The sequence below is a fragment of the Sipha flava genome, unplaced genomic scaffold, assembly GCF_003268045.1.
Source record: "Sipha flava isolate LNK unplaced genomic scaffold, YSA_version1 108_pilon_pilon, whole genome shotgun sequence".
In the NCBI taxonomy this organism is placed as follows: Eukaryota; Metazoa; Arthropoda; class Insecta; order Hemiptera; family Aphididae; genus Sipha; species Sipha flava.
This window is the reverse complement of record NW_020271725.1, coordinates 2,246,263-2,262,339: the sequence shown is the minus strand read 5'-3', so window position 1 is coordinate 2,262,339 and position 16,077 is coordinate 2,246,263. Positions and strand designations below refer to the sequence as shown.

Below are 16,077 nucleotides of genomic sequence, written 5' to 3'. Positions count from 1 at the left end.
CTGTTTTCTGGTGTCCGTTTATTTTTATCTGGAAGAAAAAAATTGTCACCGTCCTATCAACGATGCAACGAAATACCCTCAGTTCCAAAACGGTGCCGCGAGTCAAAAAAGTTTGGAAATCGCTAATTTATCATGGTATGAATGTTATTCTGGTAATTTAATTTATTTAAACACTAATAATACATCGATGAAGGGCGAGTGGTTTTTGATTTATTTGTATAAATAACGTTATAAACCCGTGGCGCTCTCACGTTAAGTGCCCGGGTTTTCTGAAAATTTACTTTATATGGCCATGAGACCCAATAGTGGGTCTCAATAAATGCAAAAACTTACGTGTTGAGACTCAGATATGGGTCTCACCATATCGTTGCCTTTAACGGGTGATACCACAAATGGGTCTCATTTATCAGTATTTTTTCATTGGACTTGCATTCTACAGTGTTGCCACTTCATTATGAAAGTTTTAGCAACGGAATATGTAATTTATTTAATTTTTTATGAATCATCACAAAAGTTACGTGGTGGTTTGGTCAAAGTTAAGTGAGACCCAACAATAGGTCTCATGGTGCTCAACGTATCCGAACGTAAACCAAAATGTATACTTCATATTCACTGACCGATTTCCCCGGCCGGTTTTGACTGACTCGAGCAACGATATCCGTCGCGAATTTCTAATCGGAACACGCATTCATCACGATCATTTTACCGTCTTGTCATCTGTATGTCGTTAACAACGTTAATCGGTGCCAAAATAACCGAATGATTATCCACGCATACGCTAAACACGCTTTAACTATTATAACGTGAGTGCACTACATCATTGCATCAATTAATTATCATTCAATTAGACGTGCCTACTTATTACCCTATCGGGTAATAGGGATTTGCGAGTATGCGTTTCGGATCCTTTCCTAGCTGCACTGCACGGTGAAAATTTTCCCGACCCGCAGCCTTGGGCAGAGCGACCGGCCATTTTTGCTCCGCTATCCATACGCGAGGACTACTTGACGGTAAACAATAATAGTATATAATACATAACATCCGGCGTGGTGTTGAGACGCACGTATCCTGTAATGTGTACGTGATCGGCACGACCGATCGTCCTAACCATTCCGAAGTGGCTTTTCCGTGTCCTGCAATAACGGACGGTGGTTCGTGCGACAGTCGGACGCACCAAGAAGTTGAAAACGACAATAATGACAATGATGATGGGTAGGTATGGTGGAAGGAAATATTATAACAGTACAATGATTGGAATCACAAAACCAAGCACTAGAAACGCAGAGAAGAAAACCGATTTTGAATCGAAACCAACATTTTCAGATTTTTTAAAGTTTTTTAAATTATTATTATTATCCAGTACTACAGATTTGAAACTAATACAAGTAAAGGGCCTGTAAAGAACATTATTTGACACCAATCCCTATTTAATATAAAGTCTACTGTGAATAGACCCTAAACTTAAAAATAAGATAACGTTTTCTTTGAATATAAAATATAATATAATAATAATAGTAATAATAATATTAATTATAATAATATTTTTACATATGAGTTATATAATAATCGAAATCATAATAAACTGTATCATCAAAATTTTTATCACAATAGATTTATGCTATTAATGCCATTCTTTTGACACTTAGTAAAAAAAAATTGTATATAAATTTGGGAGGGGGATGGTCTTAGACCAGAGAAAATTTTTAAAAAGTTACTTCGCCCTGCGAACGATGTTTTACCCGGCATCGGGTTCGTTATAATGATCGAACGTGGAGCCTCGGACGTATTATTTTGTTGTAATAATATTAGAATGTTGTACAAGACCACAAATCGCTTCGCGTATATTTGCACACGGGAGCTTACGGTTACAGCGGGCGCCACGGCCACGGTGAGTTATTATTTATTGTACACGGCGCACGCACACGAACGACGCGATCGTGCATATAATATCGTGTAGTGTACATACCTGTGTATGGCGTATACAGGATGAGTCGTCGTCGACATACAACGCGGTAATGTTCATTTGCATATTAGATATATTCGCATTGTAATGCACGTGTATTATTTGTGATGATCGGCTAGGTTACGTTTCTATATTTTGTCAATCAACAGTCGTTCGCAATGCAAATACTAACGAGACTGCGACAGGATGATAATAATTGTAATAATAATAATAATAATAATAATTTCGATGTGTTCGCGTGGTGAATATGAAATACAAGCGCTTGCAATTCCGTACGCTCAACAGTAATAATAATAATAATGATAATGATAATAATGTGTGTACAATGTAATAGGATTTTATTGGCGTTGAAACGAAAACTTTCACGACGTCGCGATCGTCCGGTCCCCGCGGAAAGTTTTCACGGGGTTCGACGACGGAAATTACTACCACCATGGGTTCTCGGCAGTAACTACATTTTGTCTCGTCAACCCGACCGCTATGTGTGTACGCCATTAATTTTGTTGTAAAAACGGTGATCGGACGAACGCGCAGACGTGTTGACGAAAGGAACGATATTGGTTTTCGCGACAAGGGTGGTCGCAAAGCGAGAGGTACAACCAACCAGTGGTGTTCCTGTAGGGTGTGTTACATGTAAGCCGCATAGTCCTAACATCATTTTGGAAATTTACGGGTATACGTACTACTTGCACTCTTAAGTCTCAAACACTTCACGCAGAAGTATTAAATGTAATATGTTTACAGGTTTCAAATTTAGGCTTATTTTGTTATTGACATTCGGTTTTCTTGCGGGAGATCGGTGTATTGCTATGAAGTACTCGTTGACGGTGTTCAACGTATTTACGTTGGTATCATTTTAATTTATATTCATGTAAAAAATACAAATCTATACGTTTCAGTTTTTTTTTTTTTTTTTGATATCTACAACCGTTTCCTTTCGCCACCGTCCAAAATTATAAAAATGTTCACATGCAGGCATTCTTCGGCGCATTACGCTTTCGACAAAATTGATGAGAACATCACTGTGTTCGATTCGCCCTGGAGTAAGTATTGCGCGGTACACGGCGATACAACAATGAATCGCGTTTCGAACGTCGAAAATTAAAAATATAATTGCGTTTTGAATGCATGCACTACGGTTTCAATAATAGCTCTGCGGATTTGGGTACAGTAGGATGCGCGCAGTAGAGTGTAGCATCGCGAAGAATTCGTTATGTTCTTCCTCCTTCCTGCTACACGACGAATGGGAAGTCAAAAATTTCTGCGTGCGTGCGCGAACGTTTTATAATACATCAAATATATTTTACACGCACACGCACATAATATTTTGTTTTACTGGCGACCTTCAAAGTAATTAATCTACGATCTTAACAAAGTGTGACAAACGGAATAACAATTATTATCAATCGGCAAAAATATTCTATATACGTATTGTTTATTTTTAACCCTGTGCCGCTGTTGTTTTGTACAACTAAACGTGTTGCTTTCATCGATGTACCGAATAAGTTTCCAGAAAAATGAAAAAAAATTACCAACACCCGTTTTCTGTCGCACATCATTATATTTCTCTTTTGCTATCTGTTTTTTCACACTTGTGCCCCGCCGAATGTTATTGATCAAAAACTGTGAAATTCGAGTGCATAAAAACTTATCAGAGCACATAGCTCATTTTTCTTCTTCTTTTTTTTAGCAACTTCTGTCTGTTGCTCTTTCAATTATAAACCCCCCGCGGGTATAACTTATTACTGCGAAAAAAAAGACCAATTGATTCGATACATAAGGTCAAATGATACTAAACCCAGTTGTTTTACACCATGCCTGTTTAATAAGCGATAAATGACCGCTTATAGTTTAATATAAACAAAATAATTTAGTTTAATGTGCAAATCATAAAATACAATTATTTAGTTTCCTAAACATTATATTGAAATTGATTGTAATGATATATTTGTCATGTGGATGTTAAAAGATTTTCCTAATTTAATTCAATCCATAGTGCTAATAATTAAACTTAGCGAGACCAAATCGAACACGCAATTTAATCGAGAATCGTAAAAAACAAATAAATAACCGTTTTAATGTAACACGATGATTTCAAATACTAACTAGAAACTCTCGGATTTTTGAATTTAATTGATCGTGATATCGGTTTTCACGTTTCATCCCAAATAAAATATATGATTTGTGATTGTGATTTACAATAAATGATCAAAAAAAAAAAAAAATTGGAATTTAAGAAATATATTATATTTCGTTCACGTCAAAAAATAATCACTATAGTATGGTATAATAGACATTGCATACTCTCCGTCAAATCTTAACATTTTATGCATTCAAAACCCTGTCACGATGTGTATAATACATATTGTAGGTATAATATGAATAAAACCGGTAAGATCGCAATTCGTCAGCGCATTCAACATTATTATAAAATGCTGTTTACTTTGCTGTACGTTTAAATTAAAGCATAAACATATATTAACTATAATCTAATAACAGAGATAAAATTGGGTACTTTATTATATTTTACAGATTTAACTTTAAACACAAGTTATTTGTGGTCTTCATTGTTTTATAACATTCCACGGATTTTCGAATATTATTACGAGTATTTTGTATACGCAAATCTACTTTTGAAAATCTGAGATTTCATTTTATTCATAACTATTATTGTAATAACTTGCTAAAGTAATTTTTTTTTTAATGTTTGGTAAGAAATTATTTGAAGAAAAAAAATGCAAATACAATGAGCTATTAGTGTCGTCGTCACATCATTTCCCGTTGTCGATGTCGTGATCGATATCATTCTGTTCAATTGAAAATAATCTATTATATACGAGTATCTACAATATGAATGAATGAAGGGCATCGGCTGTAGGGGACAGAGCAGACAACGTGTTTTTCAAATATCGGTTTTGTTTCAACGTAACAACTATATAGCTAATAATAACCGTAATAGTGTAACCCTACACAATGCACACTACAATGAGCTGTGAAATGAAATATACATGTATATATATATGTGTGTGTATGATTGAACAGTGTTATCAAAAAATATACAAAAGTTTCTTCTTCTTCTTCAAAAAAAAAAATTACTTGATAAAAGAATTGTGAAGTGCTAAAAGAAACTATTTGTTTGGAAGAAATAAAAATTAATTATTTTATTACATTGTAAAATTTCTGTAAGTAGACAATGTATTTATAGTTGGTATTTAAAATCAAAATGCAATAATTAGTTCATGAACCATATCTTTTTATTAATTTATTCAATACATTTTTATACTCTTAAGATCTAACTAAAAAAAAAAAAAAGAAAAATTAAAAATCGTTAATTCTAGTATAAAATATGAAATTTACGGTAGCTTATGAAAATTGTATTGCCATTTGTTATTATAAAGTTTATAAATGTGAAATAAATAATGAAATTAATCATTTGTTTATAATATAAACAAATGATTAATTTCATCATAAAAAACGTTTATATTTTGTAATAATTCAGCGCTGAGTATTGTTATTGAATACATTTTGTCTAGATCAATGATTCCCAATGTTGATGCTGCTGACTCTCCAGGCAGAAGCGAAACTAGAAGATGGAAGACGGGGATTCATCCCTTGGCGTAACATTTAAGAAGGTGTAATTTTTGTAGTTATTATCAGCTAGTTTGATATTTTCAACTTTGTTAAATACTGATATTAGATTAAAACTCAATAAATATGTATGTATATTTATTATAAGAAAAAAATTCTCTATTGGTCTTTGATAGGGCGTAATTTTAACATTTTCCCAGGGCGTAAAAATTCCTGGATCCACCTTTGTCTCAGGGCATATTCAATTTTGAGGAGGCGTTTTCTTTAATAAGGTACTAATTAATAATTTTTTGTCACTCACATTTTTATTATATCAGCGGTTTTCAACATGGGATACCCGTACCCCTAAAGTTACGCAAAAAAAATTGGGTATACGAGGAAAATATTGAATTAGTTTTAATTAAAACGATTCGTTTCTGAAATATGCAGTATATAGTATTAAAAATTAAAACAATAACATCAAATTATCTTACAGAAATGGATTAAAATATACAGACTAAAGATGCGTGCAGAAAAATATATTTAGGGAGAAAGGTTAAGTTTGTACGTTTTCATACTTATATAATTTATAAATTACTTATATATAGTTATATATAATACTCTATATAAACATGTTTGATAATTATCTTGAATTTAGAGGGGTTGGTACCCCTAAAATCCTTTCTTTTATACGCGCTTGGAATCTAGGACAAAATATCCAAGGGAAAAATATCCTGTACTAAAATATCCAAGTCAAATCATCCAAGGTTAAAATATCCACGTTGTAACGCACTACATAAAACTAAAGATATAATTATTATATAACACAACATATTATTTTTATTATTATTATTTTATAACTGTATTATAAAGTATTATTAATGTTAAATGTTATTAAAATGTGATCTAAAAATGAACAATAACGTATTCAAATAAATAAAAAAATATACAGGTATTATTAATACAGATTTTTATAATTTTTTTTTATTTGGATATTTTGTCCTATTTATTGGTTATTTTGTCCCAATACCATGTGCTTGGTAGATTATAGAATAATATATGTATATAATTATAAGTGTAGTAATAAACTGAACGTAACTCCAGATTCAAGATTATATCTTACATTATTTGTACCTGATATCAAAAAACTGTACAAGCCGAAATAAGTTCAAGGATTTCACTATATTTAAAAAATTAAACTATTAGTTTTTGAAAAAAAAATAATTTATGGTTGGAGGTTATAGTGTGATATTTTTTAAAATTTAAAGAGAGTAATTGCTAAAAAAGTTGTATGAGAACTATTTTAGATCTGTTGTTAATTTTCAATAGAATAGTATAACAAAATAATATTCCTAAATAAGTTAGTATACGCATTGGGTTCATTCAGATAAATTGCATTTTTTTAGTTTGCATTTGTATCGTGTGCGTATTGTTGTAATAATGTTTGTGTGTGTGTGCAAAAGACGACTTGAAAATATACTTTGCAGATACAAACGCTATGCATTTAAATAGGCGTATACATCGAGCCAATGTATATTGAATCGTATTGTGCAGGCAGTTAGGTTGAAATTTTTAATCAAACGGCACGTTATTCGGTGTTAATATTCTAGTGGTGCGCGGTGGGCAGTTGCGAATTCTTTGCCATTACATTCTAGGAATAATACTAATATTGTATTAATAAAATAAAATAATGACAACACGACGGAGCGAGTGTGCCCAGGTTTAGAAATACGCTGTGTGTATAATACAATACATTACATTATGAAGATATATGGTGCCGATGAGCATGTTAAACATATTTGTGACTGGGATTCGTGTCAGCACACAGGTTTTCACTTGGAGGTCGGAAATTTTAAACACATCATTATTATATCCTTTCGGAAGAGATTGCATTTGATTACATTTTAAAGAATGCCATTTAATTCAATACGTGCTGACTTCAGTCATTTGACCAGAAATTTTCACAGGACACACGAACGTGTTCTGCAAAGTGGTTCTTTTTTCTTTGTCCCCTTCTTCCTAATTTTTTAAATTGTGAGGTAACTATAACAATTGAATGATGAATAATGATGACGATCACAATTGTTTGCCATAGTCCTTAAACCGCAGTGACCATGACGATTGTCTCCTCAACAATAAAATCGAAGACCAAGCTGAAGAAGGTATTGTTGTAAGAGGCAGAGGAGCAGGGGATAAGATGCAGATCGAAAGTACATCTTCCTAGAAGTGAATGGAAACATATGCGCTATTTAAAATATGTTTCGCAACAGCTTTTCTTTTAACATCAATCATTTACAGCCATCAAATTATCCACACATTATGATAGTTATAAAACCTTATCACTATATTTATACAGTAAATACGACTTCATTCTCTACCAATTCAATAATAAACCCTCCGGCTTATTTTTCTAGTAAGTAATATCACCGTCATAGGTGTATTTATTATTATAGGTGTAGGTACTATACTGAATATTCTATAGACATTTGTTGTACACTTTTGCGCGCAATGGTCATTTGCTATTTATGGATGCGCTATATTTTTGTTTTCAAAAAAATATTAAAATTAAATGATACGTTCAGATCAATATGATGAAAATAATGAGCGATGGAAGTGTTATTGTAGTTAGCTATTTATTTTATATTGGTATAATATTTTATTTTATAATAATATAGAAATTACTTGTATAAAGAATATGGTGTATACTTTACTTGTATACTACTATTAAAAAATTTTACTTATTAGGCATTCAACTATTATCGAATAGAATATTCTTACAAAAACTGCATTGAAATAAATGCTTGAAGTGAGTTAGGTATTCAATTTATTTAGTTACCTATACCATATTTAATAACTCTTTAATGCCGATTGTTAAAAAGTTATTTTGGATTTTTTAGTTTTTATTTTCTAATGCAAGAAAATATATTATTCTATATATTAATGATTATTTCTTTAAACTGATATATTTATTTTTATTGACATTTTGGCCTTGAACCAACAAACATGCAATATTTTTACTATATTTTTTCGATGGATTATAGATAAAAGTTCTTATCGTAAAATAAAATAATGAATATATCAAAAACCTAATTATTATTTGACCTCATATGTTAGGTTAATGCGTATGTCTTATACGGTCAAGTTAACAAATTACTAAAAAAATTTTGAAAATAATATATTTAATATCAGATCAAAACATTATCCAGAGAAGAATGATTAAAAATACCTGAGTAAATGTAAAATGTGTCAATTAACGTAGTTCGTTAAAACCTTATTGAATTTGTCATTGATAGCGAATAGTTAGGGTAATCAATGATTTTATGGTTTTAATCGAGGGCGCATTAAGGGGAGAGGGCAAAAAAGATATTTGTCCCGGGTGGAAATTTCGAGGGAACGGTAAATTTTTAGAGAAAATGTATATGAACGAATATTTTTACAAAAGTATTTGTAGCAAAATCATATAAACATCATTATATTTTCTCTACTCAAACTTCAAAGACTAAAAGGTAACATTTAAATATATTGGAAACCCCAGAATTAAAACATATGATAATTATATAGCAATGTACTATTATAGATTATATTATGAATCAGAGTACTTCATATAATATGACATTTATGTAATATATTATAATATGTAAACAATTATACATATTACATAGGTACATAGGTATATAAATATATAAGGGAGAATAATAGATCTGGCATGATTGAACAAATATGGTTTTATTATATAGGATACAGTCATCAAAATTGATAAGGATGATTATAATATATATATATATTATTATTATATAGTTATCTATATTAAAATAATAACATATAACCACAATAGTTTTTTCTAAAGTAATACATCATATTAGGTAGATATACTGTACAGGTAATAATTAATAATTTATTAATTTACATATAGTTACATATAAACAGATACAAAAATATGAATTATGATTTATGGATGGAGGTACACAAATTATATTACATTCATGTTTGTTATATTAATATTGGTTTTATTATAACATAATTTAATTTAATTGTAAGTCAAAAATATATAATTGAAACTGTACATCAAGCCTACATCAATACAATTTGTAATGTGAAGTCAAAGAAATAATTGTCCTCGCTTCACCCGGAAATTTTTTTTTCTCTTATTCTTACTTACATATTTATTTATCAATATGTATAGGTGCGCAAAATTATTTCCTCTCCATATATTGACCATTAATACGCTCTTGATTCTAATCCTCATATTTTAACATAGAATAGAACACAAATAAAACCAAACCATTGAAATAATGCAAAATATGTATTTTCTTCTGTGTAAAATATATCATTAAGTAAATAGAGTTTAAATTTTATTTGATAGATCCATTAAAATGATAAAGTATTAAAATCAGCTGGTTGGTCAACAAAAATTCTGATATAATACTTGTACATGCATAATATATAAAATATATATTTTCTTAAATAAAAAGTATTGAAATACTCAAAAGTAATATATATGTAAATAAGTACAAATAATATCTAATATTGTATTAATAATAGAGAGATATAATTAAGCCTGACAAATCATTGATATATATTATTTAGACGAACGTTTAGTTTGCGGTATTATAGTTAAATGAATGCATTATGCAATTGATAAGAAAATATATAAATCTATCTTATGTATCTAGATAGAAAAAACTAATTCAAGTGAATATTTCACATTTCTACGTAACTTTTAATAGGAATGGATTTATTATTCTTATATAAATAAACAAATAATTATTATTGCAACATTGAATTATTTATCATAAAATTGTTTTTTTTTTCTGAAATATTCCAGAGTTTAAACTTTTTGAATACTTAATTTTAATACGGTAATAATACTATAGACGAATGTTATTTTTTTTTTAAACATTGAATAATTTTATTAATAAACAACGGTTAAGATTTATGACTTTTTTTGTGTGTGTGCTAAATGTGTGATAAAAAAATTACATATCGATTTATTACTCACATAAAGGCGTTGTGGCTTTAAATTATATTTATTTTTTATTTTTTTTTTTATAAAATAAAACGAAATCACGAAAAATGTTCATAATTCACTAGAACAACTATTGCATCATTTTTACCTACTTCAGATAATATAATATTACATTTAGTAACGGTTTCTTAAGAGAAAGCCTTCGTCCGTAATGTAATTGATGACACGCAAATGTGTGGCGAGTGTTAAGTACCCATAAACGAGGAGTCATTGTATTCTTTGCTCATCCCTAAGAGATAATTCAATCAGTCAGGTTTTAATATAATTATTCTTGAAATTTTAGTAGATTCTCTCCAAGAAAATGTTTTTGGTACACGAATTATAAGATTTGAGTACTAAGTCAAAAATTTACACGCGAGTAACGCGTTCGTTGTGCACGTCGCAAGCGTGTATAAATATAATAATAATAATTTTATCTACGTTCGAAAACTGTGGGTATTTTTATGTCCGACGTAGATTCCGTGCGTGTACAGTTAAGAATTGTAAATATGCACTGTTAATAAATCTATAACAGCAATCTATAGGTCGTATCGTCTTGAAAACTAACATAATTTAATATTGCCAGACTTAAGTTTTGATAAGAATATAGAACATTATTGTTATGTAATTAACAATTCATAATAAGTCCTGTAACGTTAATTGGCATGATTTGTTTGTAATTTTAAACGGTGTACCTTTTAGTCAGTAAAAAGTTTGAAGGGCGAAATTTTGAAACAAATGACATCAAAGGTAATACTCGTATTTTAAATGCAATACAAAAAAATTGTGCCTAAATATATTAAATTAGTTAACCTGACAAACGTTGTTTTGTCATGTAAATTATTTCTAGAAAATATTTTGCTTGAAAAAAATAACTAATTTCATATAGGCATGTAAGGATGTGGGTAAGGATGAGGATGTAAGAAAGAGGTATGGAATGCTATGAACGGTGACGAAATATAAATATGAAAAAACATCAAACATTTATTTTTTTAGTAATTTATTAAAATTGATTCATTAAAATTATATATATCGCTAATTATGACAATATTAGTAAAAAAAAATATCTATCCCTTAATGCAACAGAATGTACAATATTTTTTGTTATCCCATCTTTCGCCAATACAAACTGGATGATTCGAGAGCACGCCACGTATAATTTTCCGGGTGAAAAATATGATGTGCTCAAATCTAAGCCACAGACAGACATCGTTTGGCCTTGAGACTTATTGATAGTCATTGCAAATGCCAATATAATTGGAAATTGAAGGCGTTTAAATTGTATTGGCACATATGTGGGTATAATACAGATTCGCGGTAATAATATATTTTCATCTCAAAATTTGCCATTTAAATGGCTTCCATAACATTTTTCATTAATTTTTTAACGACTTATCGCATGCCGTTGTACAATCGTGGTGGGTAAAATTACGAAGTAAAATAACCGGAAATCAAATCTTCAATTGTAAATTATGTGGTGGCATTCCTGGTAAATCCAATGAGTTTAAAAACTCTGTTAGATAATTTACAGCTGCAGTAGCATCGCAAACTGTATCTATAGATTTATATGACACCAAGTCTCCTGGTAACAAATGTTGTATCTTGAGATTCAATTCGTTGACATCCACATTTTTTATTACTAAAATTACTCTTTCTGCCAGCCACTCATCATTTGTGTATTGTCTGTGTACATAAGGAAATATCTGGTCAATGAGAGCATATTGCGAATAAATGACTGCAGAAATCGATCGGTAATTTTATACATCCCGTTTCATCTGTAGTAACTTTCCCATCTCCAATATCTAACATTTGTTTTGAGAATCTTCTGCACGCAGCTTTTTTTGATTGAATCGCAAGTATCGAAATCGTTCGCTCTCTATCTTAACATACATTTAGACCATGAATTGTTGACAAAGCTCATAACATAACTTTGTCCTTATCGCGTCTAATCATCAGCCGATATGCATAATAATTTTTCGAACTAACATTCTTATTTGTTTTGGCACCTGTTGCGGGATGTTTTTGTTTAATATTTATGTAATACCCATCATTTCTACCAAAAATAAAATTAAAAGTTTTTAAATAGTTTTTAATAGTTTTCTAATAGTTTTTTAATAGTTTTATTTAATAAGTCATTTTCAGTTGCGCAGTTATCGATGGGTCAAAAATTATTTAATTAAACTATGATTTATTAAACAATAGCACTTTTCCAAAAATTTTTTCGTAAAAACCTTCTCCTGGCAATTACGAACAATTAAAAAAATTTGAGCCAAATCGGCCCAGCCATTCTCAATTGATGAATGTTATACATTTTTGACTCCATGACATTTGTTTTCGATGGTGATTTCCGTCAAACCTTACCAGTAATCCCTAAAGGTACTCGAGCTGATGTCGTTAATGCTTGCTTAAAATCTTCCCCTATATGGAACTATGTTGAAAAATTTTATTTGCGAACAAATATGAGAGTTTCATTATGCGGAGGGGACGATATTTTTCCAGCACAGTTGTTGAAAATTGGAAATGGAACTTTAGAAAATGAAAATGGTTACATTTCTGTCAATCACACGATTGGACGGGTGGTCAATAACGTGGAAGAGTTGATTTCTACAGTTTATCCTGACATTTTTAATCTGTCCAATAAATCTTATAAGTGGTTATGTGAAAGAGCTATTATCTCTCCGAGAAATGTAACAGCAGGAGAAATTAATGATATCATTCTTCTAAAATTCGATGGACACTCACGTGAATATCTATCTATTGATACAGTTACATCAACAGATACTATTCATTATCCACAAGAATTTCTCAATTCTCTTTCTCCTTCGGGATTTCCTCTTCATAAGCTAAAATTAAAAATTGGTGCTCCAATTACATTATTATTTAATCTTCAACCACCGAACTTATGTAACGGTACAAGATTACAAATAAAATCGTTGCGAAATAATATTATAGAAGCCGTAATTCTTACAGGGCCAGCGAAAAGAGAAATTGCATTTATTCCAAGAATTCCCATGATTCCCTCTGGCTTGCCGTTTTCTTTCAAACGGCTTCAATTCCCGGTTAAAGTTTCTTTTGCCATTACCATAAACAAAGCGCAAGGTCAAACATTCAAGTACGTTGGTGTAGATCTTCGTACAGATTGCTTTTCACATGGGCAAAACGGGGCAATACGTGGCATTTTCTCGAACTGGGGACCCGAATCATCTTATGATTTTAATTTCAACAGGAAATACAACAAAAAACATCATATACTCAGAAACCTTATAAAATTCTTATTTTAATTCTTTTTTTTTTCTTTTTTTTTTCTTCATCAACTTCAATCAAATTCTTTATCAACCATAAATTATTTCTTTTTTATCTGTATTTATTTTTATCATTTATAACGCTAAAAAAATTTCAATCCGTTTTCATTAACCGTTTTTTTATATTTACTTGCCGATCACATTAAACAATAATATTTGAATAAAAAATTAACGGAGTTCACGGGTGAAGGTGTGACGGGTCGGCTAGTATATATATATATATATAGATATAGATAACTAATAATTAATTATTTATTAACTTTATCGGACTAAATTTAAGCCTAAAACCTTCTCTGTGATGTCCTCTTTAATTTAAAAAAAACTGCACGACGATCCAATAAGTAGTTTCAGAGTTTATCCCGAACAAAAAAAACGACTTCATTTTATATAGTAGTATAGATAGATATAAATAATAAATTAACATTGAAATCGTATGAAAATTAATATGTATATATATATACACTAGTTAATTTACCTAGTTAGTTTTTAATTTTTCTTATTATTTGTTATTATTTTTTTGAAGTACAGACATTTATAGTTTTAATTAAGCTAAGTATTAATTGGTGCACAATATATTTAATTAACCTATATTTTCTTAACATAAATAGAGTCGATGGTTTCCCTACTCGTGAACATGCAACACGTATAAGCTCATGGGAGAAACTAAAATTTCCTAGTCCAGTTTTAAACAACTTATTAAGTTGATTATGATGTTCCACTAAATATTCCAATAATCTAACAATTGCTCTCTTTTTTGCTTATTTGATGAAACTATACTGACATCAAGTTGTCACGCGTTGTTCACTGCTGCCTGTAAATTAGATTTTGAGAAACTTCGGGTTATCAATAGATATTGACATCAACGACCCAATCTTATGGTACACATGGTCTTGTGTTTTAAATTTGGCTTCAAAATTATGTTCATCGGATGTGAAATTGCAAACTTAGATTGCCCCAAATGGCGTTATTTGGAAACAAGAATTAAATTTGCGTGTCCTACACAAAAATAATTTCGAATCAGCTGATTGGTCAGCAAAAAAGTGATTGTAAAAGTTCCGATGGAGTGGGAAGAGATAACAGAGTACAACTTTACCTGATGCATAATACAAGCCGGACAATTCATTGCTAAATTTTAACGCCTGAAAATATTGGCATATTTTGTCCCTTGAACCGATAGCAATTTTAGAATGCACCAAGGTAATGAATGTCGGGCGGATGTTCAAACGCAAGACAAACAAATGATGCACGTGTTAATGCACAGTTGGTTCGTATTTTCTTTCAATTTCGTGCTCTAGGTAGGCTATGTACTATTCATGCGCTACCCTTGTTCTTGATTTTAGCTGTCGCTGACGTTGCTACGCTATTCTCAAAATACTCGTGCCCGTATAACGTTTTAACTAATTTTTTTATGATACGGTTTAGTGTCACCGAGATAATACTAAAAGTGTCAATAAACTAACTCTACTGCCATCTGTTAGAAACTTATAGAACTTACACATAATTACAACTATTTGCCCTGTAATGTACACTTAATTTACAACATTAATCAAGAAATAAACAATCCTATTATACAATTTGGACAAAATCACACACATAGAATACATTATTATCAAAATTAGTTAAGTAATTTCGGAGTTCATTGAGCGCCAACCGTCGAACACGTAATTTTTACATACAAAATACACATCTATAAGACACAATGGTAGTTTCTTCATATGTCTTTATGCATTCCCAAGCTACCTAATCGATATTAATGACATTTGGTACAGTGATAGATAAGGCCTTGGAGAAAAACATAGGGTACCTATTGTCGCGAAAAAAGGAAAATGAATTAACCATACACCTGATAAGGTCCAAATAAGCGGGATTTGGTAAATTGGATCCTAAAAAAAATTAGGTAGTATGTAAGTTGAGACCCAGCAAAAACAAATTAATTTTTTTACTAATATACAAAAAATTGTAATTAAAAACATACATCTGTAAAATATAAAAAATAAATTAAAGAAATAATAAAAAATAAATATATCATAATTTATGCACTTAGTAAAAACTTAAATCTGGTTATCATATTATTAATGTACTTTATCATTTGCTTCCTTAAGTTATGTTTTTTATCGAGCATACTTTTCTTTTCTTTTTGGTTTGTTCTTGGTAATTTTACTTATGTCTTACTGTATTTTTAATAATTCGTCTACAAAGTTAAAAATATTAGGTTTTGAACTCTTAAATCGACGATTTAA

The 16,077-nt window shown here is 30.3% G+C and overlaps 1 protein-coding gene across 3 annotated transcripts in view; it reads right to left on the bottom strand.

Moving 5' to 3' along the window:
* LOC112686422 (rhodopsin, GQ-coupled-like) overlaps positions 1 to 16,077 on the bottom strand; it is a 48,013-nt gene that overhangs the window by 12,602 nt on the left and 19,334 nt on the right. The gene's annotated exons all lie outside the window — the stretch shown is intronic.